The 26,533-nt window shown below is 49.3% G+C and overlaps 1 long non-coding RNA gene across 4 annotated transcripts in view; it reads left to right on the plus strand.

Moving 5' to 3' along the window:
• The window catches only part of LOC118013448, a 71,480-nt gene that overhangs the window by 4,559 nt on the left and 40,388 nt on the right, over positions 1-26,533 (plus strand). The window lies entirely within an intron of this gene.

Raw genomic sequence — 26,533 nt, forward strand, 5'->3', positions numbered from 1 at the left:
AAAAAATTCATGGCTAGTCCTTCATTATGAAGAGGTGAGGGACAGGTAGAGACATCACCGTCATGGTTCTTGGGAAGCGAGGCTGTCTACAACTTTGATGTAATCGTCCCAGCAGCTCTGGTTGATTGTGCTATCCTCGATGCACAGCTGAGGACGTGGGCACCTGAACACCCGTGCGTCCACGTAGCCAGCAAAGGGTTAGTCTGAGTGTCCGCCGTGACCTCTGCGACTCCAGTACCCGCGTAGGTAGAGGCTTTGCGTGCTCTGCGGGGGGTTGGACTCTGTCCTGTAGGCTGGGGGTTTTCATTAAGGGAGAGGGGGTCAGATCTGTGTCTTAGAGTGGGCCGTGTGGGATAGGAGGTTGGGACTGGAGAAATGAGTCCATTGGAGTTCCTGGCACCGTGGAAGGGTGATGAGGGCTTGAACTGGAGACATTGTGACCGTGGCCGTGGTGATGGCAAATGGGGATGTGTCAGGATGGATCGCGCTTTGTCCCTTTGGATGTCGGAGCTGAGAGAAGGAGGAGCCAGATCCAACCCATGCTTGTCTCTCCTCACCCCTCCCACTGTAGCTCTGACCCCCATTCTGACTCGTGGTAGAATGAAAGCAGCCTCTGCAGAAACCGAAATTGCCTCTTTGGTCTCTTTTGACGGCTAGGGAAAGGTGCCCAAGTACAACCTGGAAGCCGCTTCCCCTCTGTTTGCCTGTCTCCTAGCCTTATCATTTCTCCTTTTCCAGGAGCATCTCACAGGATTGATTCAGGTTCCTCCGACACCGTTCCTCAGAAATGCTGGTTCAAGCATTCCGACCAAGTGAAAAGCATCAAGGGGAAAAGGCCCTCAGAGAAGGAAACCTCCCTGGGGTGGAGTCTGCACCCCACTGTTCCCTGATGGACTCAGTGGACCCACCAGGGGGTGTGGTCCTCAGTTCTGGCTCTTCCGCAAGAGGTGATCTGCCTCGAGGTCAGGGTGACTTGTGGTCCCCCAGCATGGGGGGGGCGGCTGGCCAGGAAATGGGAGTGGTGGTGGCTGAATTCACAGAGGTGGCCAGCCCTGGGAGGAGATGAGACCACCCTCGCCTGAAGGGTACAGACCTGGGGAGGGGGGCACACCAAACTCAGGTGAAGCAGAGTCAGAGCCAAGGTAGATGGTCGGTCCTGGTGGCTAGTGTCCACGGGTTCCCGTCATAGGATGCTCTGTTGCCACCTCAGGGCTCTGCTGGTCTCATGCCCTCTCCCTCCTTCACTGCCAGCCTCCGTAATAAACCTGCCTGGGCTTCCGTCTTCCGTCTTCCAGACTGCATGATACCCATGCCCTTTAGATGGTTTCTTCTCACTCGGCTGAGCCAGTTGATCAGGTTCCGGTTTTATCTGGGCTCTATCCTCATTGCAAGGAGGCCAGGGGTTCCCTTTATTTGCCTGTCTGCTTCCCGGCATCTGCAGTCACAGCTGTCTCTGCCGCCAGTCACTGCAGAAGACTCAGCTCCCCCGCTTTCTGCTGGATGGTCACCTCTTTCCCTCCCAAGATGTAACCACTTTTCATTGCCCTGAGAGCACCTTTAGGTAGCGCCCGAGCTGTGGACAGAGGGCCCGTTGAATTTGGCTCTTGCACGAACAGGGTACCTGTTTCCTGGGAAAACATTTCTGCCTGAGGATGTTAGCTGTCGTGCATGCTTCTTGAACGTTATGCCCTATGCAAAGCCCGTTTGTTGGTTTTCTCTTTGCTTTATGTTTAGCTGCATGTGTGTGTTTGTTTTAATTATTACCGGGAAGCAAAAAAATATTTATCAAATATTTGAATCTATAGAAGTGCTACTGCTGGCAAGCAGAAAGAATAAACATATATTGAGCGCCAGGCTGCCATTGATTTATCTCTGCCTTTCCCACATTGTTGCTGCTTTGTTGGCAGAACCATCTGATTTGTACACTGGTTCAGTTTGGATTTCTGTCACGAGCGTGAAAAGATGCTCGGCCGTTTGCCTAAGTGGAGGGTCTCCAGGGAGTGGGCCTGGGGTTTGCGGGTGGGGGGTCTCACCCTCCCTGCGCTCCTGGGAGCCTGGGGGCTTTGTGGGCGGGAGGCTGGAGTTTGGCCAGGCCACTGCTTTGGGTTCCCTGGGAGCAGCTCTGCTCGCCTCTCCTCTGCTGTTGGAAGAAAGGAATTCTCTCAAATTTGCGTTTTCTCTTTTTTTCTCGTCCTGTGGGGGTGAGGGGAGGGGAAGTGTTAGCATAGTGAGGTTTGGGGCCCAGCAGGTTCGGGGTGGGTTCAGCTGATGGGCAGCTTCCACAGAACTTTTACAAAAGTTTTCTTTGGCTTCCCCCACCCCATGTTTCCCTTCTTCCCTGTTGCTCCCAATCCAGTCTGTCCTCCGTGGCTTGGAAATTGAACTTGGGGAGACCTTGGAGTGTGGCACCAAAACCTGCGCAGACGGGTGGGGCAGTTCCACACCAGAGCAAGACCCGGTGCTGTTGTGGTTGTTTTATGAGTTCAGTTGCTTTTCTCCGAAATGCTATAGGTCATACATGAGTACGTGATGCTCTTCCGCCCCACCCTCCCGTCCAAGCAGTGTGGAACTACATGATAGAAAATGTAAGATCCTCCTCCCCCCCCCAGCACCCCTCCCCCACAGGCCGCAGCCCTGCTGGGGCCTCAGAAGTAACCAGTCTTAAGCAGTTTGTTGCCTATCCATCCACTGTCCATCATCTAGACACAAATGCATGTAGTTTTATTTCCTTTTTAAGCAGAAACTGATTCCACCCTATATACCGTATCACTATTTTGTCTTTTCACCTAATGTATTTTATAGATCTTTTCATGCATGTAGCTCTTCTCTCTTAATTTGTCTCGTATTTGTCTCTCAATATTTTATAGTATAGATATATCATAATTTACGAGTTGGCCTGCTTTTCGCTTTTCCTAGACGTGTAAACCAACTCATTGCTTTTGCTATTATGTCTTCGTACGTATACATTGCTAGGTACACATGCGTGTGGTTCTCTAGGAGTGGAATTGGTGTGTCAGAGGTTCTACACATTTATTTATTTATTTGAGAGAGAGAGGGTGAGCAGAGAGAGGGAGAGAATTTTAAGCAGACTCCATGCCCATGCGGAGCCTGACGCGAGGCTCGATCTCACGACCCTGAGATCATGACCTGAGCCGACATCAAGAGTTGGACGCTTAACTGGTGGAGCCGCCCGGGCACCCCAGGGTGCTGCTCATTTAAACTGTTCCAGGGGCACCCCCACTGTGGGCTCTCAAGGACTGTACTGGTTTAAGTTGGCAGTGGTGTATGAGACTGCCCATTGCTCCATGGGTTAGCATTCTTCTGGGTGAAAGAAGTGAATAGGCTTAGTGGGCATTTCATTGATTATTGGTGAGACCGCGAGACTCATCATTCGGTGTCTGGATCTCAGTGGCCAAGTTCATCGTAACCTTGGAGGGTGAAGGAGCCGAGCGCTCAAGGACCAACACTGTGCACAGGGCGGCGTGAGTGTCCTGCCACCAGGGCTCTCAGGGTGGCACGGGAAGCAAGGGCTCATGGTGTCGCATTCTCCCCGCTTCTCCCAGAGGCTACATACTCTAATAGAACACTTGAATTTTGGCCTAACCTGCCGGAGTATTTTTGTGAACTTCTCCCGGAGGAGGCAAGCATGTGTAAGCAGCACCTTGAGACCAGTCAGTTCTGCGTTGCTGAGGCAGGGATTCGAGGCTGGACAGCTGAACTGGGAGGACGTTTAAAGATTGCATGCTGGAAAATCAACCTTCTTGTGCTGGAAGAGCCTCCAGGAATATGGTGAAGGAAGAATCTTTTCCTCCAGCAGTGTGGTAGTCTCCCTTTGTCCTGGCTTGTTGTGGGAATATTTTGATGGTTTGTCTCTTAGCAGGGTGCCTTGGGGAGAAGCCATGGTTTCTTAGGTGTTCCAGGGGCCTGACCTGGTAGAGGAGGCATCTAGAGGCCCGCACGACTGGGCTCACCTGGGCCGTCCCTGCAGGCTGAACTGTCCAGTGGGCTTTGGGAAGCTCTGGATTCCTGGCTGACGGTGTTCTTTACCTGCCATTCAGAGGGGGCCAGAGAGAAGGCGCGATGGAGGAGTCAGCCTGGAGTGGTACAGAGGCTCTAGGGTCAGGCCAAGCTGGGTTCTAGCCTCCGCTTAGCCATTTATGGCTGTGCGACTTAAGCAAAGTTGTATTTTCTCTCTGGGCCTCAGTTTCCTCATCTGTAAACCAGGAATCATATCAGTAGCTACCTCACAGCATATTGTTGTGAGGTATTGTGTTGCGAAGATACGGAGAGTAGTTTATAAAGCTCTCAGCATATTACCTAGTAAGTACTCGGTAAGTAACTATGCTCTGTGTCCCTTTTCCTTAATAAATGTTTATAAACTCATGAGTGCGTATTACATTTGCTAAATATCAAAATGTGAATAGTGTAGTGATTAGAAAGAGGGGTGTCAGGAGATCAGTAGGTGACTAGAGCCAGTTTGGGATCAGTTGGGGTTGTGGGAATAAAGAAGGGGTGAAAGCAGGAGGTTTTGACAGGGAACCTTTGGGGGGCAGGGAGCAGCTGTGACGTTCTGTGCTTACACCAGACTTCCTGCTCTGAAACCCCAAAGCCCCAATGCTGAGGCCTTTCCCCCCCCCTTTTTTTTTTTAGATAGACTTGAGTATTGGGGGATCCTTAGTACAACTATTCCTCTTTGTTTCTGAGGAGGCTGAGCGAGGGCCTGAGAGGTGAAGTGCCTTCCCCATGCCACACTGGCTGTTTCAGAGCAGAGATGGGGTCCGGCTCTCCTCCTCTGTGGGGTGAGACTCCCCCCCGCGCACTGCACTGCCCATTTCCAGGTGCAGGAAAAGAGAACCTCAGGGTGTTAGGTGCTTAGCGTCAGTCTGCCAGCGGCCCCTCCCGAGGCCTTTGTGAGGTGAGTGCACTGACGTACAGAGAGGTGAAGTCAAGTACAGGCCAAGGTGAGGCAGGGCTGGGACTCCGACTCGGGTCTGCCTGGCTCCAACGCTCATGCTTTTACCTTCTGCCCGGTTACGTTGCTGGTGGTGCTGGCCCCCCGTTGGTGTCTCTGCTGGTTCCTGCCCCTGCTCACCTGTAATTGCCCTGCTCAGGGAGTGATGTCCGCACACGAGTGTGTGCCTGTGTGTTTGCGTATGACGGCAAGTTCATTTGAGGTCCCTCCTTTGTTTGCTGCTGGTTGGCTCCCACAAGCCAGTTGACCACGAAGAAGCCTGTACCTGAGCCCTCCAAAGCAGGCCGGGCCTCTGAGGTCCAGAGGGGGGAAAGGACGCCTCATTCTTGGGAGCCAAGTTTCATGCGTGAGCTTGGTGTCTGGGGGCCTGGCAGGGATAGAGCCACCCAGCAGGGACGTGGACGGCACCTGGGCAGAAGGCGTGGCACTGAACAAAAGAAGCTAAAATCCTGTGCTTCGGGGGTTTATTCTCTAGTGAGGGGGGACAATCAGTAGTTATAGTTCATGGTCTGTGTATGAGTTTCCTGGGGCACGCGCGTGCGAGATCAGGAGAGCGCGAGGGCTGGGAGGTAGGTGAGGGCGTCCAGGACTGTCATAGCTCTTGGCCAGTCTTTTGGAGGACTTTGGCCTTTTGCTCTCTTGGGACGGGAGCCGCTGTTGGGGCTGTGAGCACAGACTGAAGCAGGTCTGGCAGTGCCCAGCGCATCTTGGGAATTTTCCAGACTCAGATGGCCATCGCAGGATGATGTGCACCCCACCCAGATGGAGTGGAGCAACGGTTTCTCTGTGCTTTCTTTTTCAAGTGTGAGTGCTCTGTTGACCCTTGATCCACTGCCCTTTCCTGTCCTAGGTCTTTCTAGATGTCTTTGACCCACCCACTTCCCCACACTGAAACCACAAACATATTAGAAGAGAAAGTAGACAGACCAGGCTGGGGGGTGCCTGGGAGTGCTGGGAAACTCAGTGTGTGTGTCGGGCCTGCTGGGAGCCGCTCATTCTCCTCGAGCCCGAGGCCTGCCTGGTGCACGCTAGGCCTTGGTGAAGGTGTTTATCACCCCGGCAGATTTAGAAAATGCTGAGGTCAGTGTGTGAGCGCAGTGTGTTTAGCTCCCCGGATCCTTCTGTGGATAAAGTCACTATGCTGTGAAAAGAGTCAAGTCAGCTCCCTTGGGCAGCAGGCCGCATTTGGCCTTGAAAATACAGGGCAGGGAGGCATGCCCAGAAGGACCTGTGGAGAGCCCGAGTGAGCTATGTGCTTGCCCAGGGGCCTGGGGCCGGCGGTCTCTGCTGCCCACGCTGTAACTGGCCTGCAAAGTTTTCCATGCTCTTCTTCTTGTTTGCCCTAAAACCACTGAGGCCTGCCATCTGAATGTCACCGAAGAGGGACTTCGGGCAGTGGTGTGTCTTCAACACGCCCGGCCTGAGGGTCTGAGGCCTGTGCCCGTTCGGTTTGTAGGGTGGCTGGGGGAATCAGACTTCAGATTCTTGGCATCAGAGCTGCAGGGAAATCTCTTTATCTGGCTGACATTTAATTTCCTCTCTGGGCCTCAGGAGGAAAGGGCCTGGCATGTTTGTGATTGGGGCCCCAGAGAAGTGGGCCGTGGGTGGGCCTGATCTTAGGCCCTCCTCCCTGCCTCCACCTGCTAGGGGAATGCCGGGAGTGGCCCAGTCAGGGAGGCTAGCTCAGAGGCCCCAGGCACTGTCACCCCCTGGGGAAGCGGCACTTGAGAAGTGTGAGCAGAGATGGAAATAGAATCCCCCAGGGCCAGGAGCAGCTGCTCTTCTGTAGGATTCCAGGAGTTGCCTTTGGGCACCATTCACTCGTTTCCCCGTCAGCCCCCCCCCCCCCGCCCCCCCCCCCCCCCCCCCCCCCCCCGCCAAAAACCTACACCCAGACACAATCAAAGTTGTGAGGTCTATTCTTGGCTAGAAAATGAGCACTAACAAGGTGTTTGGTGAGATGATAATTCTGCCTTTTAAATGGTGCAGCCTTCTCTGCCAGACACTGCGGGAAGTTTTGACTCAGGTAGCACCCCCAGAAAGTCTGGAGTCTGGCCTTGCGAGAGGCAGAAGCCTTGCCTAGGAGTGAGAGCCAGACAGGCTGTTCCTACGAAAGAGCTCCTTTGTCCTCTGCCCTGGGGGGTGGGGGGCTTTATCTCTGCGCTGACAAGCCCCAAGCATGCTTGTTGACGGGCAGGATCTACCAGATGCAGGCCCTGACCTGTTTTGCTGGGCCCTGAGCAGTGAGTTAGGCCCACGGCCCTGAGAGCTCAGTCTACTGGGACTGGTCTCCTTGCTATGGCCTTGGGGACATCACTGGCTTCCTTGGGCCTCACTTGTCTCATCTTTCACCTGGGGGTTGGATGAAATGGTTGGAATGAGTATCTCCCTTCTTGGGTCTCCTCCCCGCTGCCTTCCTGCCTCCTCTGCTCCCTGGGATGCAGGGGTCCTGGGATGAATTGCCTGCACCGTCTCCCCTGGTCACAGTAAGAGCTCCTTGGGGGCAGCAAGAACATGGGCTCTTTGTCCCTCTGAGCCTGACACGTGCGGACCTTCCACAGAGCTCCCACATGGCCTTCGGCTTGCTTGGTCAGCATCCCCCAGAGTGATGACCTTCTGGGTGAACTTTGATGGGCAAAGGAAGAACAGGTGGCAGGGGATTTGGCATAATGGTCTATCTATCCTGGCACTGGAAGCAAGTGTCTCCAGTCGTTCAACATGAGTTCCTTGTTCTTGTCTCAAGTTTCATGTGTCTTTTCATCCCCGCCTGGGACAAAGCCCCTTTATTTCTGGATGTTGTTGTGAGAATTGTTTTTATAATTACTGGTAAGGCAGAAAAGAATGGGTCATGACTATAGAGTTATGTAAATTTTACATTCCAAATTTAAGAAATGTCCATGCATAGGAGAAACACTATAAAGAACTTTATCTCGGGCGCCTGGGTGGCTCAGTTGGTTAAGCGACTGCCTTCGGCTCAGGTCATGATCCTGGAGTCCCGGGATCGAGTCCCGCATCGGGCTCCCTGCTCAGCAGGGGGTCTGCTTCTCCCTCTGCCCTCTTCCCTCTCATGCTCTCTGTCTCTCATTCTCTCTCTCTCAAATAAATAAATAAAATCTTTTAAAAAAAACTTTATCTCGAAGATTATCACTGGAGTTTGGAATAACAGGAAAATTTTTAAAATGTATTGTCTCTATAATAGAAACTATTGAAAATATCATAAATAATAAATAGATTTGGATTTAATATGTGATAGACACTGTAAGAACTTGCCACTCTCTCTTATTTAATCCTCACTAGGAATCTGTAAGATCCTTTTTTAAAAAATACAAATGTCAACCTATTTTTTTAAATTGTGGTAGAATATATATAACATGAAATATACCTTTCACTAACCACTTTTAAATATATAGTCCTGTGGCATTTAAGTACATTCACTATGGGATCCTTTTTTTCTAGCTCCTTAATTTTATAAATGAGGAAGCTAAAACTAGAAAAACAAAGTTGCTTGCCCCAAATCACAGAGACTAAGTAGTTTCAGAGACAGGATTTGAACCTAGGACCCTGAGACTCAGAGCTCTAGGATTTCTGGCTAGTGGTTGTTGGGATCTGTGGTTACTTACTTACCCCGCCCGTGCTCACCACTTGATTGCAGAAAGCCCGTCTGCTCATGTGCCTCTCTCCTCTGGAAGTCCTAGGGTTGGGTTCTGTGTGTTTGTCATGGAGGTCGCTGACCAGCCTGGCTCCGTGTACATGTGGCTTACGCAGGTGACACCACACCAGGATTGATGAAGGTTGAAGCGTGTGGGCCACTATGTCGGGTAGGGCTGGGTGTTAGACTTCTTCCAGAAGGTGCTCAGAGTGGAGCGCCCTGGAAAGAACAGTGGCTTGCAGCTCAGATACCTGGCTTCATCCAGTCTGCGCTTGGAGTTCAAAGGCCTGTGCTTTACTGCTAATGTCACTGTGTGGTCGACATGCTTTGGCCTCAGTTTCCTCACTTCTAAGTGGGTAGTAAAAATGCTTGTTCAGCTTGCCTTCCACGACTGTAGATGGTGACATGTCATGATGTGGGGGAGAGTGCTAAGTGAACGAAGGTGCTGTCGGGCAAGTTTTGAGGATGGGAATTTTGAGTGTGCCGTGGCAGAGGGGAGTGGCTGGGGCTAACCCCAGAGACCTGAGGAGGATGGATTTGAAGGTGAAGAGTAGCAGGTTTCGCTTTGGCCATCAGCTTGTCTCCTCCACTGTGGCTTAGTTGGTGAAGAACCGTGTTCCAATGTCTGCCTAGTACTGTAGGTTGGGGTGCTCTGAGATTTTCTAGAATGTGTGTCTCTCTCAAGGTCCTTGGATTCGCCCTCCCCAAGACTCACATCTCCCCGGTGAGATGAATGGTCATGTCGGAGATCATTTTGTAGCCATGTGATCGTTGAAAGTACACAGCAGCTTTCTCTGGGCTGGTGTGTCTTCCTTGTCTTTACAGCAGACACCAGTCTGTCTTTCCATCCAAGCATGTGAGTGGGCTGGGATCCCAAGGTGGCACTGGTGGGGGCAGGGGGAAAGAGCTCACCTTCTCATGATGGATGGAGTGCTTGTTCTCCCCACGCTAAGACAGTGTGCAGGACTGGGTGCAATCTCAAGATAAACCAGGTGGGGCCTTCCTCCCAAAAAAGCCACTGTTTCATGGGGTAGATGCACATACTCAGGGCACAGTTATGAGGGCGAGGATAGGTAGCTTGACAAGCGACTGTCACGAGAGGTGTAGCCTTTGGTCTAAATGAATGAAAATGCATTGTTGGGGCTGGTCAGAGGTGAGGAGCTGTTAGGGGGATGTCTGTGACTAGCGTTTCTGTCTCGCCACCCCCAAGATAGTCTTTTGAGTCATTGCTGTTTCCGTGCACGTTTCATGTGACAAGAAAGCCAGGGGGCTGTGCAGGGTCTGCTAAGTCAGTGGCCCTGTCTCTCCATCCACTTGTTTCTGGCTTTGAGCATGGTACTTGAAGACTAAGTAGGTCATGGGTATCTATTTTGAACGGTGCGTGGCTGGGCTGCATGGCCATTTAATTTCCGGATCAAATCCTGTTGGACTTGTTTGTCCAGGAGGTTGGCAGCAAGCGCTCTCTGGTTGGTTGTGCGGTGTATTTATAAAGTGTGAGGAGTCTGGAGGTAACGAGATACTCCACTTCTCTATTCCTGCAGGAGAGCCATCGGTGGAGAGGTTTCAGAAACCTTCGGGAAGCCACGGGAGTATCATTGTTTTCCACCCTGCTTCTTTGAATTTTCTGAAAATTGTTGATCCTTACTAACTCCATGGAACTTTTTTCTTTTAAGAAATCCAATTTAATTGGGGGCTCCTGGGTGGGTGAAGCGTCTGCCTTCGGCTCAGGTCATGATCCCAGGGTCCTGGGATCGAGCCCCACGTCGGGCTCCCTGCTCGGCAGGGAGCCTGCTTCTCTCTCTCCCTCTGCCCCTCCCCCTGCTTGTGTTCTCTCTCTCTCTCTCTCAAATAAATAAATAAAATCTTAAAGAAAAAAAAGAAATCCATTTTAATTATTATCCAGTGTTAGTTGGCTTCTGCTTACGTTAGTAATGGCAGCCAGTTGCCAATTTACTGTGTGCTGAGTCTTTTGTGTACATTACTTTAATTAATCCTCACAACAACCTTGAAAAGTGGACATTATTGTGTCCCTTTCACAGGTGAAGAAAGACTCAAAGTGACGCCGTGATTCGCTCCTAGACCCAGTGTGTTAAATAGCAAGGCCAGAGACTTGCACTCAGCGTCTCCTGAGCAGAGTGTGGCCTCTGGTACCACCCCACCCTGGTCTCAGGAGCCCTGCGGATGGAAGACATCCCTGGCTGGGAGCAGGGGAGCACGGGGGCAGCTCCCGGGCCTGTTCAGAGGCGAGATGTGCCCTCCCAGCTGTGGGTGTTGGGGACGCAGGCCCCCCAACCCAAAGCCACTTCCATGCGGAACTGGAGTTCTGTGTTAGGCTGTCACTCGGATGTCACTGGACCACAGAATTCTCGGGTTTTACTCTTGGATTTTCCCATGTCCCTCTTTTTCTCTCGGTGTTCTTGCCTGAGGCCTTGGGTGAGTGCGGCGAGATGGTGAGCTCCTCCAGATAACGCAGGTGGTAACGGAGTCTTTGAACCACCTCGTCTGTGTGTCCCAGCTGTTGACCCGAATATTCCTCCGTCTTCAGTATTCCATGCTTTCTCTACGTTTTTAAGAAGTAAAAGCACAAGCTTTTGGGGGGGTGTTTGCTGTGTCTTTCTCTCCGGTGTCTTCCCTCTAAGCTGCTCACAGAGTCCCGACAGTAACGCTGTTGCCCACGGTCGTTTCCATTTGCTGGCATGTAAATATATGTGTTTAGGTGCTTGCAGCCGCGTCGCCTCACTGAGTACCCCCAGCAAGTCATTGTCACCGCATTTCACAGACGGGGATTCTCAAGGGATGCCACAGACCCGAGACTTGTATAGCGTCCTCTGAAAGTTTTGTAGAAAACGTCAGAGGAGATGTTTAGTTAAAGTCAGGTGTGTTCTGAAAGTGAGAGAACCCCCCTTCCAGTGCTGTCCCCGCTGGCTGGTTCCCGGTAGGGTTCCCTCTTTTTACTTAATCTATCTGAGTCTGTATCCTAGAAATTGGGGTATACTCATATCTAAAAGATGGAAATGACACAATGTATGTAAAATCACTCGGGACTCAGTGAATGACTTATTACTTTCTGTCTTTAACCAACTGTGACAGGGAGCTGCCATGGGTCTCAGCTCCAGAAGCAGAGGCCTGAGAAACTCCCCCCCACCCCCCAGAGCCGTGGTAACTGACCTCTCCTGCAAGCACATCCCCCGCCAAAGTGAGGACGGGACGAAGCATGGGGAACCATAAAGAACCCTTCCTTATTTTATCTAGAATCTTTCCAAGATTTTTCCATTCTTTTTGGTTTTGGGGAATGGTAGCTGGTGTTTGGTTCATTTTCTGGGAACCAGACTCTGGAAAGTCCCATGTTAACTACAGAGCCACTCTCGAGTGCCCAGGCCCATTTAAAAAAAAAAAAAATGAAGAAATGCCAAAACAGGATTTTAGAAACAGAAGTATTTTAACTGTGCACATTGGACACATCAGTACTTTCAGCATACATGCATACGATAACTATATGATTATCCTTAGACAACTTAAAGTCTAAATTTGACGCTTTCTGGCCTTGCCTTTTAGAAGGCCTACGTAAGCACCCAGCAGACTCAGCCTTACATTTCTGGCCACTCATGGGAGGCCTTCCATCCTCCCCACCCACTCCTTGTAAGTTTGAGTCTAGACAAGTGTCGGGTAGGTTCCAGAGGAACCAGGCAGGTGACTGGTGATTTTCGATCTTTGGGGATTCTAATTCTGTGTATTTGCCATGTCACGTGGAGCAATTCACTTCCGGCCTCCAGGACCCGCAGTCCCTTCAGGGGGACAGACCCGGAGTCGTAGCCGTCCTAGTATTGCTGTGGGTGCCCGCAAGGATGCTTGTCTTCGGGACGTGAGTCTTGGCGCGGCGGTGGCCGTGGTGGTGGTTTCTCAATCTGAATGCGTTACAAATGAGAAATTTGCAAGCTGTGGTTTTTCTTACTAAAAGAATTGCAAACAGGGTTAAGGACAGGACTTTGCAGCGTGAGCTGCTCTCCACTTGGGCTCCCGGACTTCAGTTACACCGTCTGCTGTAGTGGGGTTACAGTTACCTGTTTGTACAGCCTGGTGGGACGCTCTGCAGGGGCAGGGACTTGACCTATGCCCTGTTATAGCCTAGGCATCTGACTTGTTGCACTTTATATGGAACACGATTGATCCCTACATAAAAGATTTGAAGGGGTTGGGATCACTTGACATGGTGGAAGGAAGGCTGTGGGGCATTTTGTTCCGTCAGCTACAGCCGTTGATTCTGCAGAGTTGGCTCTGAACCACCAGGGGGCGCTGGGAGCTGTGAGGGGCCAGGGAGGCTGAAAGTCCTGCACCAGCTGGGCCCGTCCCGGTCCCACAAACTGGACTTGTATCCCTTCCCCACCCAGTGCCCACAGTGCCTCTGTTGAGAGACACGAAACCAGCAGCAGATAGGTGCTTTGTAATAAGCCCGATGTGAGTGGTGTTATCTCCTAAGGCCAAGATCTGGAGAAGTCACTGAGCTAACAGGCAGGCGAGTCAGCCCAGATTCCTGGCCCTTCACTAATCTGATACATGCCACCTCTGCCCTGAGGACATATCCAGCCATGCAAATTTAATTAACCTGACAGCCCTAGAAACTTAGATTAGATCTAAGGAAGAACTTTTTTTTTTTTTAATTAGAGCTAAAATGGGGCATTGTAGAACAGGGCTTCTCAAGTTGTTACCCATGATCCTTAGTTACAGAATCAATTTAGTGGGTTGACACATAAAGAAAAGAAAAGGAAAGGGACAGAGTAAAAACTATCAGTACATCACAGATGGTGAGGCTGACGTGTGTGTGTGTGCCCTAGATCGTGGAAATATATTTCTGCCTGTGGGTCATGGTCAAAAATGTCCTAGAGCGGTAGGGATTATAGTTTAGATCATTATAGGTTAGATTGTAAGGTGATTGGGGGCAGGGGTCTGTTTTCTCTTTTTTTTTTAAGATTTTATTTATTTATTTGACAGAGAGAACAAGCAGGGGGAGCGGGAGGGAGAGGGAGAAGCAGGCCCCCCACTGAGCAGGGAGCCCCACATGGGACTCGATCCCGGGACCCTGAGATCATGACCTGAGCTGAAGACAGATGCTTAACCAACTGAGCCACCCAGGTGCCCCTGCATCCTTAACCTAGTGCTGAATGTGTGGCTGGTCCATCAGTCCGTCCGGGAGAACTTACTATTTCTCCCTTCTTCCTTCAGACTGGAGGAAGTCAGAACACATCCTGTGCTGTCCTCACAAGATGGTGGTATTTCTCTCGAGCTTTGCACGTGAGGAAAAAAGCAGAGTGACACCAAGCGAGTGATAGTTAAGAGCTTGGCTCTGAAGTCTGAGGAAGCTGGGTTTGCATTCTGGGTGTGCAGTGCCTAGGCGTGTGGTTTTGGGCAACTTCTTTGACCCTACTGAGCTTCACCATCTCCATCTTCAAGTGTGGCGTGATCAGGGTCCCTGCCTCCGAGGTATCATGAGGATGAGGCGAGAGAACTCGAGTTCGGGGGCCTCTAGCACAGGCCGTGGCATCTGAGAAGCGGGTCGGAAGCGTTGTCAGCTGCTCTTGTTTTTATAGTGACTATGAAGGGGGACCAAGTGACTCACCTCGGGCCCACCTCTGGGTGGTGGGAGCTGCTAGAGCTCCCGTTCTGTGACCGTTGGAGATCTTGACGTGGGCTAGAAGCCCGAGCCTGTGGTGGGTCGTGCAGGGAAAGGAAGTGGATGCTGTAGAGGAGGTGTCTGTGCGCGCGGAGATGGTCTGGTTTTGTGATTTAGAGAAAACAGAGCATCGCCCGTGTGCAATGAGCTAGGACTATCACTGTGGGATCGGAGAGTATACGTGGCATCTCTTAGAAAAAGCTAGGTGCTTTTTACTTAATCAGAAAGCAACTGTTTCAATTTAATGTTACGGGTTTTTTGGTTGTTTGTTTTTAACTATGTGCACGTGTGCACGCGGGCGCGCGTGCACACACACACACACGCACACCGAGGCAACTCTTTCCTGAAATGGAACATAGCCAGCCATGTATGGGATTAAATTGGTGCTTTTGTGTCTAGTGGTCGTGACGCCTTCAGTGAAAGCTCCAAGATCTGGTAAATCCTGATTTCTGAAATCGCTAACGGGCCCAGTCAGAGTTAACTGTAGGAAAGTAAATCTGTGACGTTTTGAAGGTGCAGGACACCGGGCGAAACCCCAGGGGGACTTGCTTTTGGCATTAGCCCTGCTTTTCTTTTCTTTTCTTCTCTTTTTTTTTTTTTTAAAGATTTTATTTGTTTATTCATGAGAGACAGAGAGAGAGAGAGAGAGAGGCAGAGGGAGAAGCAGGCTCCCAAGGAGCAGGGAGCCCGATGCGGGACTCGATCCCAGGACTCTGGGATCACGACCTGAGCCGAAGGCAAACGCTTAACCATCTGAGCCACCCAGGCGCCCTAGCCCTGCTTTTCAAGTCCAAGTCTATTCACTTCTGTTGTGTAGCCTGGGGAGTTGTGAGCCGTCTTTGTGCCCCAAAGTTAAAATGTTTTTGTCCTTGTATCCCTCAGTGCTGATTTTGTATCTTGGGAGGGAAGGGTGGTAGACACTAAAAATTATTCAACAATAGAAAGTTTCAGGTGTATATTTTAGTTAGCAATGTGACTTTCTCCCTAAAGACAGTCAAGTACAATAGTTAAGAGCACTGACTTCATTCAGCTAGACCTATATCTCCAGCCACTCTTTGCTGCTTTTCACCTCCCTTTATTTTTCCCAGCTTTATTGAGGTAGAATTAACAAATAAAAATTGTATGCATCTAAGGAGCACAATGTGATGATTTCATATACATCTACGCTGTGAAGCAATTACCTCACATAGTTACTACTTTTTTTGTGTGGTGAGAACACTTACGATCCGCTCTTGGCAGATTTCAAGTATACAATACAGTATTGTTAACTGTAGTCACTGGGCTGTACTTTAGATCCCTAGAACTTATTCTTCCTATAACTTGTACCCTTTAACCAGCGTCTCCCCATTCAACCCACCCCTCAGCCCCTGGCAACCGCTGTTCTATCCTCCACCTTCTACGAGTTGGTTGCCTCTTTTAGATCCCGTGTATAAGTGAGGTCATGTATTATGTATTTTTCTGCATCTGGCTTCTTTCACTTGGTATAAGACCCTCCACCTTCATCCGTGTTGTCCCAAATCGGCCTGTGTTGTGTGACTTTGGGCAAGTAGCTAGACCTCTGCATTCCATCTGTGACATGGGCTAATAACAGCACCACGACCTGTGAGTCTGTGGAATGTTTGTGTGTGAGCTCTTCAGCACGTGGGCACGGTCATCGTTGTCATGGGCACTAATATTATCAGTGGAAGGTCTTCCAGGAGGCCTGGCTCTGTCATTGTTAATAGCTGGTCTTGGCTACGTGGCCGAACCTCAGTATTACTTTCTCTAAAACAAGGGAGAGGCCCAGATGCTTCAGACTCCTCCTAGCTTGACCGCTCTGCATTGTGTGCCCCGTGTTCTCTTTCTTCCGAGGCCTCAGGATGTGCTGCTGGCTGCTGGGGACAGGGAGGTGAGATCCCACTTTCTGTTAAGGACCCACAGGCCTCTGCCCGATCGGCGTCGGTCCTCATCACCTTTGTTTTTCTTTCCTCGATTTTATATTCTCCGTGGATCTCCCTTTCCCTAGCCTCTGCCAAACGACTCCAGGCTTTTCTATGCTTTTTCTAATGGATTCAGCCCAGAGGTGTGCCTGGTAGGCCGAAGTTAGGTCTCAGCTTGGTGGAGCCTCACACCAAGGAGGGTGATCCCTTCCCTTCGCTGTTGGTTTTTAAATTCTGTCTGTGTTTGTCCCTCCCACATTCCCCAACCCAAGCACTGGGGCTGCTTGCATCTGAGGTTGACCAGGGAAAGCCGCTCATGGCAAAGGGATGACTTTTTTGATTTGTTGTAAACCACTTTCTCGCTTTGTTTCCTTTCCGGTCTTCGGCATTAGTCGGAATTTTAAAGGGCTTACCAGAGCTAATCTCAGTGTAATTTTATATTTTGCATGTGCATCTTTGCTAGCCCCCCCCCCCCCCCCTTTGCAAAAAGTGGAGCTGTGGAGTTCATCTCTGGCCTGCCACTGGTATTTGAGGTTTATCTCCTTGTTCTCCGGGACAGGCATGCACAATGAATTAATTGAGTTGTTTTCAGCCCACTTCCTGCCTGATTGAACACCTGCCTATTTGTTACCTGATCTGTCAGCCGTCCCTGTCACGTTGGTGTCTTGCTTGTATCAGAAGATTCGGTTTTGTCATTTGCAGTTAGCGAACTCTGTCCTTCGGAGAACTGCTTTCTTCTTCACCTAATTTAAAGGTGCCAATGTGTCCTCTTTGGGTGCAGTCCCTCTGCATTCCCATCTTGCCACTGTCCTCCCAGTTAACGTCATTGCCGACTGTCACCCTCATGAAAGCTGCTTGAAGACCAGATGCAGAGAGAGGGTATGTATGCATCCTGAGTTGATTCTCATGCTCGCCCCGCTCTCCCTCGGTCCCCAGACGAGGTTTCTAGCAAGTCATTCTTTATGTAGTGCTCATGGTTTAGAGCTGGTAAGAAATCTTCTTCTAAGGGAAGGGACCTGGTTTCTTTTTAAATTAAGACTTTGCTTTTCTTAGAGCAGTGTTAGGATCGCAGCAATATTGAGCCGAAGGTGCCGAGATTCCCCGCATACCCTCTGCCCCCCGCCCCCATGCATGGCCTCCCTCATTATCAACACCCCCAGCCAGAGTGGTACACTTGTTACACCTGATGAACCTACACTGACACATCATCATCACCATAGTTAATATTCAGTCTTGGTGTTGTACATTCTCAGGATTTGGACAAAATGCATAATGACACATATTCAACCAATGACCTGTCTAGTATTTTCATTGCCCTAAAAATCTTCTGTGTGCCGCCTATTCATCTCATGCCTCCCCCGCACTCTCTGGTAACCACTGATCTTTTTTACTATCTCTATAGTTTTGCCTTTTCCACAGTGTCATAGAGATGTAATTAGAGTTTGAGGCCTTCTCAGATTGGCTTCTTTCATGCATTTAAAGTTCCTCTGTGTTTCCATAGCTTGATAGCTCATTTCTTTTTAGTGCTGAATAATATTCCATGGCTTGGATATACCACTGTTTCTTTATCCATTTCCCTGCTGAAGGACATCTTAGTTGCTTCCAGGTTTTGGCGATTATGAATAAAGCTGCTGTAAATACTCATGTGCTGGCTTTTGTGGGGACGTAAGTTTTCATATCTTTTGGGTAAATACCAAGGAGTGTGATGGCTGTATCATAGGGTGAAAGTATGTTTAGTTTTGTAGGAAACTGTCAAACTGTCTTCTGTCTTCCAGTGCCAAACTATTTTGCGTTCCCAACGGCAGTGAGTGTGAGTTCCCGTTGCTCCACATCCTCGCCAGCATTTGGTATTGTCAGTGTTCTGGATTTTGGCCGTTTTAGTGGGTGTGTAGTCACGTCTCATTGTTGCTTTAATTTACATTGTCCCAAAGACATATGGTGTGGCAAGACTGTTTTTTACACAGTGCTGACTTTTTGTCACTGGGGGCGTATGTCTTTCCAAAGAGGAAAGTAGTTTTACTGAAAATGAGAGCCAGAGCAGAGAATCCAGTCTTCCCCAATAACAGAAAGCCTTCCTGGTTCATGGCCTGTGTTGGGTCTTCTCAGCTGTTTTCTTTGGTTCAAAAGTCTCATAGGCAGCAGCGTGGTTTTTCAGTGGAGCCCTGGTTTGGGTGTGCTTTTGTTGTTAAAAATATTGTGGAGACAGGGCAACCTTTGTTAATTAGTTGGTAGTATTGTGTTATTATCTTAATTATCTCTTTCTGGTGTTCTTGGCCTTTCAAAAGGAAGTGTACTGTTGGGGTTCCTTCTGCCCAGATTTGAACTTATTCAAAAATGGGGTGAGGCTAGAAAAATATTTATCGTCCAGATTTCTTTGATCTCACTGTGGTTTTACATTTGCTTTCAGTTTCCTTTTGGTGTTCCTTTGTAGAATTTTATATTTTAAAAATATTTCAGAGGGTTCTTCAAAAAGTTACATGGGAATTAGTTACCATAGGACCCAGCAATTCTGCCCTAGGTAGATATGTGAAAGAATTGCAAACAGGGACTCAAATCTTTACAAATGTTCACAGCAGCACTGTTTGTAGTACCCAAGTGGAAACAACCCAAATGTTCATTACAGATGAATGGATAAACAAAGTGTGGTATATCCATGCAATGGAATATTACTCAGCCAAAGAAAGGAACGAATTACAGATGTTACAACGTGAAGGGACCTCAAAAACATTACGCTATAGGTAGAGGAAGCCAAACACAAAGGGCTAAGTACAGTATGATTCCATTTATGTGAAATATCCAGAGTAGGCAAATCCGTAGAGATAGCCAGTGGGTGGTTGCCAAGGGTTGGGGGAAGGGAACATGGGGATCGACCGCCTAATGCTTTGAGTTTTCTTTTGGGGTGATGAAAATATCTTGGAACTAGGTAGAGGCAAGTGTACAGCATTTTGAATGTCCTAAATGCCCCTGAATTGAACGCTTTACCTTAAATGGTTAATTTATGTTATGTAAATTTTGCCTCAAGTAAAAAAAACTGTTTGGAGGGGCAGCCCACCTGGGTTCTTGCCAAGGGTGGGTTTTCTAGTGACACCACACAAGAGTGGTGCTCCAGTGAGGCCTTTAGCGGGGGCCCGACAAGGAGGCTCAGTCCTGTGGTCGCCGCTGCCCCAGCCCCCAGCTGCCAGCCCAGTGACCTGCTGGGATGGAGGCCCCGAGGGTTGCCTCCCCTCTCGGCCTCTTCCCTCTTCTGTAAAGCAGGCCTCACCTCACAGGATCACTACAAGAGTTAGGTAAGATAAGGGATAGAAAGTGCCTGGCACCCAGTAAGCACTTAATAGATATTAACTCTTCATTAATTTAATTAACTTCAGACATGGGGTCTGAAGAGCAGTTTCGGGTCTGGTTTTGTGTCTCCTTCTGTGGAAGGAGAGAATGACGTGGACTCAGGGATAGATGCAAAATGCTGGAAGCAGAGAAATGAGAGTTGACTCAAGCCGTCTAGGTTTCGGTTCGACTTTTGAGCAAAGGAGGGGAAAAATCCCGTTTCCTGGATTCTTTTTAGGAGTCCCCATAACCCCATGCAGCCGGCGAAGCTGGTGAAGGCTCACCTCCACCAGCTAAACAGGGAATGTTTGTGAAGCACTTCGAAAAGCACCCGGCCAGCCCCACGTGAGTTGTAGCAGTCTTAGGGAGACAGCGCGGGGGCAGTACCCCCTGCCCACTTCCCTTCCTCGCCCCAGCTTCCTCAGACGTGAGCACTCGCTGGGCTGTGCCCGCCTCCAGTCTCTGCAGAGCATTGGGCCACTGGGTGCATCTTGGTAGGCCGAGGTTGGTGTTTCTGAGTCCTGCTTTCTTCCTCAGAAGGAGGGGCTGTAGTCATCCCTGGGCCGGGATGAACCTTCCAGCAGCGGACCTAAGGAGAGGCTCTCATCACTCAGCTGTAAGGGGTGGAGGGAACCGGGGAGGGCTAGTCCGACCTTCACCAATGAAGAGATGCAGTTTTCCGCTCTCCTAGCGTGAAACTGTGGCATGGAGATCTCTAATTTTAGGATATTACTCGATGGAAATGGGTACAGTGATCTCTCTCTAATTCTGTTCCCACTAAACATCTTTACCACACGATTAGCACCTTGTTATGTAGTGTTCTTTTCTGTTGTCCCTTCACAATGTAGTGGCCAAGTAATGGCAGCCCTGGTGTAGAAAGAAGAAAGAGCGTTGGGCTTGGGGTCTGAAGAGCTGTGGCTTGGCAGCGTGTGAACAGGATTTCTACTTAGTTTTCGTATTTCATCTGTTTAGCTCTCTTACTTCTTTTAGAACTGGCACCCCCCCCCCCCGCCCCCCCCCCCCTCCCACCCCCCCGCCCCTCCTGGAGAACTGCTTCTCTGCTCTCCACTCTTGGGGCCTGCCGAGTGTCCTTCCTGACGGGTCCCCTGTGCCGTCACTGGACCGTTGATTGACCTGACTAGGCCAATCAGGGCTCTCTCTGGGTTTTTTTTTTTTTTTTGTAAAAGGGCAGAATTTATTTCGAGGCCCTGGGGGTCTCAGAGACTCCCAAGACAGTAATTGCAGCCATGTAATGGGATGTTAAAATGGGGCTTTTTCACAGAGCCCCCGGGACAGGGATATCCTATACCAAAGTGAACGCGAGGCAGCCTCCTCTGTGGAAAATACAAAGGAAAAGCTCAGAACTGGGTTTACCACTTTTGGACCCCTCAGCCAGATCAAAGATATTGGGGGGTGGGGTCAGACTGTGGAGAGGGGAGAGGATTTAATGGAGAGATGTCTTTGGAGAAGCTGCCATCTGTCCCTTTGTACCCGCCACCCAGCGTAGGGCTAAGGACGACAGAGAAGCCTAGTGGGTATCATCATTTCAAGCCCATCGCCTGGAAGTTTGCAATTGGAGGCCCAAGAGCCTTTCTGTCTGAGGTGGTGAGGCCGAAACGGGGGTCTGGAACTCTGGTGGCCCTGGTTTCCTGTCTGGAGGAGAAAGCTGGCCTGCCAGAGGGCCTGAGGAAGCCGCAGGCAGAGAGAAGCAGAGAGAGGGACTGTGTTCATCTGGGAGCCCGCAGCTGCCCCACCACCCCTTCTGTGGTAAAGTTTCTCTTTGGCCGTGGCTCACTGGAGGTGCTTTGTTTAGTTGCTTATAACCAAGCGTCCCAATTAATAGAACTGTGGTCCTCAGCAACCACTGAGCTTCTCTTAAGAGGCTCATCTTCTTTCTCATGTACAATGGTAACAGTAATCAACTCACACTTACTGGAATGTTCAGATGAAATAACACACCTGTGAAAACTTTGGGGGGAATCATAACATAGGAGGCAGGGAAGCTGTGACAAGCTTTGTGATTATTTTATTAACTCTTTGACACTAATGACTTGATTGTTCTGAATGCTGTTTGTTTCTTCGTTTAGCTTAAACATTCTTTTAGAAACAAATGATGTCATAGCCTGTTCAATTTTTTTTTTTTAAGATTTATTTATTTATTTGAGAGAGCACCAGCATGAGTGGGAGGGGCAGAGGGAGAAGGAAAGAGAGAATCTCAAGCAGACTCCATGCCCAGCATGGGGCTCGACCTCACGACCCTGAGATCATGACCCGAGCTGAAACCAAGAGTCAACTAACTTTACCACCCAGGTGCCCACATGTTCCTTTTTTTTAATCACAGAATTAAAACAACCTTGACCTGACTTAGCTATTCGTAAGCAAATGGGTCTTGATAAATTGGGGCCTTTTCAAGACTAAAAAAAGCTTTCTCCTGAGGTGAGCTCTAATTATGTCTTGCTGAGTACTGTGTATGGACTCCATATCAGATGGCTTGTTCCCTGCGCTTCCGTGCTAGAGAAACTTGTGCTGAAATTCTAGAGTGATTGCACATTTATTTGGCTTTGAAGCTAAGTAGCCTTGGGTTTGAATCCTCATGTTGCCACTTACTAGCCTATGTTGTTGCCTTTGAGCCTCAATCTTGTCATCTGTAAAATGGGAATAATAAACCCAACCCTGCAGATTGAGAATTATAGGAGATGATGTATTTAAAGTCCTTGGCCATGTCTTGCATGTGGTAGGTGCTGAATAAATGCAGCTATTACTATTAAAAATGATAGTTTTATTAACAGTTGCAACCGAAGGGGGTGGGACTAGAAAATATGAATCTGAATTTGGCATTTAATGACAAAATCAAATCATCAGGGAGGCATCCCCAGAAGGCCTAGAGCTGATGGAAAGAAGAGGCAAGAGAAGCGATGTAAAGAACTAAACATTTAGGGTGATCTTTGGAAGAAGCCAAATGATCAATACACATTATGCCTCCTTCTCCCTGTTTTATTTTTTCCTTTGTCTTCCTGATTCCATCCAAGACCCACTTTGTATTTCTGGTCATGATGGTGAAGATCCATGCCCATAGCACATTCCAGAGTTTAACATTTCCTTGAAGACTCACTTTCTCTGTGAACAGTTGGCTTTTTGCTGACCCACACCCTTCGGTGATCAGAATTCTCCTGGCAGAGTCTGCCTTCCCCCCCTCCCATTTTCTCCACCTTATCTTAGTTTCTTGCAATGTAGGTGGCCTTTTCGGGGATTTTATCACGTGGAATCATGGGCATTCGTTCAGCAGATGTTTGTTGAACACCTACTACAGGCAGCGGGCCGGGCAGTGTGCTAGGGAGGCCTGGGGAGTAGAAAGATGGATGAGACACGGTGGTCCCTGCCGCGAGGTGGCTCGCTTAGTAGAGAAAACAGATGGGCAGATGGACTCTAATTAAATGTGATTAGTACTTTGTGTTGGTCAGATAAGGAAAGACATTTGGCAGGAGCCCCAAGTCCCCAAACCCCCCGTCAACCGCTGGCTGCTCTGATCGTGAAGCCTGCCCACCTCCCTGAGCACAGCTGGCGCAGATGCCTTCTTCATTAGCATCTGCAGTCCTGATGTGAAATTTCTCTGCCTGGGTCCTGCTCGGCGAAGTATTTCGGTGAGGGTTCCTTTGGCCACCCCCACCCGAACCCTCCTCCAGGCACAGAAAGTCTAGATGGAAAGAGAACGTCTAGACCCACAAGTCTGAGCTCTTCCTGTCCTCCCACAGACTTACACCTGCACCCACCCAGGCTTCCCTGTCTCAGAAATGGCACCATCATCAACCCTGAGGCCTGAGAGCCCCTGTGCCACCTCCCTCTGTCTCACTCGTCTGTCTGAGCAGTCACCAAGTCCCCTTAGTTCTGTCTCCTCCTTCTCCACTGCCACCACCCCAGCCTGAGCCGCCAACTCTAACTGGGGCTCCTGACTCCAGTTACTGGTTACTGGGTTCTGAAAGTAATTTAGAGGTCTTTACCACCCAAGAAAGAAAGAAAGAAAGAAAGAGAGAGAGAGAGAGAGGAAGGAAGGAAGGAAGGAAGGAAGGAAAGAAGGAAGGAAGGAAAGAAGGAGGGAGGGAAGGAGGGGAAGGAGGGAAGGAAAGAGGAAGGAGGGAGGGAAGGAGGGAAATGGAAACCATTAGAGTGGAGTGCATGTGATAAGGTTGAGTTTTATTTTGTGAAACATGTATAGTCATAGGTGTACAGAAAAAGGTGACTAAAGTTGCTAAGGCTTTTACGTATGTTAACTAATTTATCCCCCACAACAGCCTGCGCAGGAGGCATCATTATTATTATTTCCTGTTTTTCAGATGAGGAAACAGGCTCAGGGAAGTTGAGAAACTGGCCGACGGTCACAGAGAATGTCAGGGTTCCAGCCCAGGCTGGCCTGCCTTGCATAGCCTGTGTGTGTGTGTGCGTGTGTGTGTGTGTGGACTGGGTTGCAGAATAAAGTGTCTTTCTTATTCTGTAAGTTATGATAAAAAAGACATTGGAAAGTTTCTGTTTGACAGACATGTGTACTTTCACTCTGAGCTGCAGCTACAATAAATAACTTTTTATGATGCAAACTGGATGATGCTTCTCTCTGGCAGGGGCACATGCTCTTAGGAGAGAGCCAGTCTGTGTTCTCACAAGGCCTGTGCAGCCTGGTCCCTGCTGGCCTCTTGAGCCTTATAGCTCTTTCTCTCTCATGGGATTTGAGACCCCTGGGGCCTCTGCATGTCTTCACCTGACCTCTCGGACTGAGTCAGGCCCTTCATGACCTGCCCCCTTGCACCCTGGACTGCAAGTTCACAGCACTTATTACGTCCATAAAGAAACAGTTCTCATTCGCTACGTGTCTCTCTGGCACAGGGTCACCTAGGACTGGCTCACGTCCCCAGTCCCGAGGGCAGGATCTGGCATGTCAATTGGTGGATGCTTACTGGGTGTTCTATTAGCTATGGATGGTAGACAAAGACAGGGCTCTCATTTTTGGCTGCATTGAGTATATCTATCAAAATATTCCTTACTCTCTTTTTCCTGTCTAACCTTTCTAGAAATCATTTGTTTAATTGGCCATGTTTATTTCTGTAGAGGTTCAGAATCTTTTGAGTGGATTTTTTATTTGTTTAAGATTATCTTTTATTTTCTTTGAAGATTCTATTTATTTGAGAGAGAGAGTGCAAGAGAGCCCAAGCAGGGGGAGGGGCAGAGGGAGAAGCGGGCTCCCTGCTGAGCAGGGAGTCTGACCTGGGCTTGATCCCAGGACCCCGGGGTCATGACTGGAGCCGGAGGCAGACACTCAAGTGACTGAGCCACTCAGGTGCCCTAAGATTATCTTTTAATCTAGTGGATTCCCAATGTTCTGTTCTAACTGGATGAAGAGCTGCGGGCGCATATCTGCGGGGTGGGCCCTCCAATCCCTGTGGGGATGGGCAGCGTGGTCTTGTGAAAGAGTTCTAGACCCCCGGGTCAAGAGATAGAGGCCTTGGCTATACCGCTTCTTGGCAGTTCAGCCATAGGACTGCATCCTGGTTCATAAAATGGGGGTGATGACAGCATACCCACTCCCAACCGGGCTGATCATGGTGGTCCGAGGAGAGAAACTGTGTGAAAGGTACATGACATAGCAGTGTTGGCTGTTCGGGAAGATGGTTTGGCTTTTTTCCTCCCTTCTTACGTGGATATCCTTGTGCTTGACAGTGTTCCTCTCTTATTGGTGAGACCCTGCAGGCTCAGTGGTATCAGACCCAGCCAAGGTCAAGGGCAATTCTCTCATCTGTTGAATGAATGTAGCCTGGGCCACCGCCATTCAAATTCTTTCTCTGTGTTTCTATACTGGTGATTTTTTAAACCTTGATATTTGACCTTGGGGACTTTGTGGCTGAGATGAGTGCAATGGCAGCTCTGCATTCCGCTTTGGCCCTGATCATAACTACAGGGATAATAATTACAGCTTTGGTTGAGCGAGCATCTGCCCTATGCCTGATGTGTGCTCAGAGCGTCTGTGATGCGTTACTTCTCCTCTCACCCACTTCGGAAAGTAGGTGGCAGACTCCTCATTTTGCAGAAGAGGAAACTGAGGTCCACTGAGTTTAAGAAACTTGCCAAGATCTTCTAGTTGGAGTTCTGTATAGGACACCATTCTCATTTTAGTTACAACTACCCTATTACCTTCCCCCCCACACCCCTTAATTTAGTAGTGACTGTAAGCTCCTTGAGGGCAATTTTGACTAGCTGTGTTTTGTCTGTTTTCTATGGTCTGTGCTCTGGATTGGTGTAACCCAGGTTTTCCTGGGTGAGCCACTTGCTCGAGAGGCGTGGTTGTCTAGGCCAGCCTTTCCATCCCTGTGGCGGGCGCTGCAGGGCTCTGTTTGGCTCTGGGGTGCTTCCTGCCCCATCTGTTCCTGCCCCCCTGTGGTGGAGTGCACACTCCAGAAAGAGGAGCTGATTTCCCCTCTTGGCTACTTCTTTTTATGTCTCGGTGCTTCTGTTTGTCTTCTCTGGGCTGCATTCATTTCCCCCTCTTTACTACTACAGTTTATTGCTCTTTGCTGGCTCCTTTATTTTCTAAACTTGCCTGAAATGCATCTTGATTTTGGCATCTTTAGATGTTTAGAGCCTTGCACTTTGTTACCGATGATTTCCCTCATTTTGCGGAATTCCATTTGGTTGCAAGTCTGTTTTGCAAGACTCTGCTTCTTTCCTTTCCATCATTAAATTTTGATATTTTTCTGTTTCTGCTTTCTTACAGAAACTTGTCTTTCACTTTTTAGATTGTCGGCATGGACCTTCAATGTGCTACAGTTTGACTTCCCATCAGACTGACTTGTTTTTGGAATTGTGTGTTCATGGAGTAGAGGGACCCTTTACAGTGTCTCTGCTGTTTCTAGAAGGCAAATCTGTCCAGATCATTTTGGTATTCTACACTGTTCACTGGCTCTTGTAAGATCAGCTCGGAGCACCTCATCACTGTGTGGGACACCCTACGTGTCCTTCCC

This window comes from Mirounga leonina, unplaced genomic scaffold (genome assembly GCF_011800145.1).
Source record: "Mirounga leonina isolate KUSES-001 unplaced genomic scaffold, KU_Mleo_1.0 Mir_153, whole genome shotgun sequence".
In the NCBI taxonomy this organism is placed as follows: Eukaryota; Metazoa; Chordata; class Mammalia; order Carnivora; family Phocidae; genus Mirounga; species Mirounga leonina.